Here is a 471-nt window from a genome sequence, read left to right on the forward strand (position 1 = left end):
CGCCGCCAAGACGGCCCCCGGCTCACCACGGGCCGATCTCGCCTTCAGCCTCTACGTCGGGGTTCGCACGTGCGCCTGGTTTCCCCCCCCCTCCCCCCCCCCCCCGCCTGCGGCCCTCGCGCCATGCCTGGCACTAACACGACATTCTCCCACACACCCACACTGCAGGGAGCCAAAGCCTGGGTGCCGGACAAGAAGACCGGCTGGGCCAGCGTGGAGCTGGTGTCCGTGGAGTTCCCCTCCAAGGATGCGCCCATCCCCTCGAAGCTGGTCTTCGCCCGCGATGACGGCGTGCGTGGTCGTGCACATTTGCCGCGCTTTTTCTCTTTTCGTCCACCCGCCCCCATGCCCACGGGGACTGACCATCTGCTGCCTCCTTCTCCCCCCGCCCTCTAGACCGACGATGAGATTGTCATCGTACCGAAGCCCGATGGCTCCAACCTGCCCCCCCTGGCCAATCCGTCCGTCACA

At 67.3% G+C, this 471-nt stretch overlaps 1 protein-coding gene across 1 annotated transcript in view; it reads right to left on the minus strand.

Annotated features, from left to right (window-relative positions):
* H696_04964 (hypothetical protein) overlaps positions 1–471 on the minus strand; it is a 7,628-nt gene that overhangs the window by 6,564 nt on the left and 593 nt on the right. The window lies entirely within an intron of this gene.

This window comes from Fonticula alba (assembly GCF_000388065.1).
Source record: "Fonticula alba strain ATCC 38817 unplaced genomic scaffold supercont2.8, whole genome shotgun sequence".
Classification (NCBI taxonomy): domain Eukaryota; order Rotosphaerida; family Fonticulaceae; genus Fonticula; species Fonticula alba.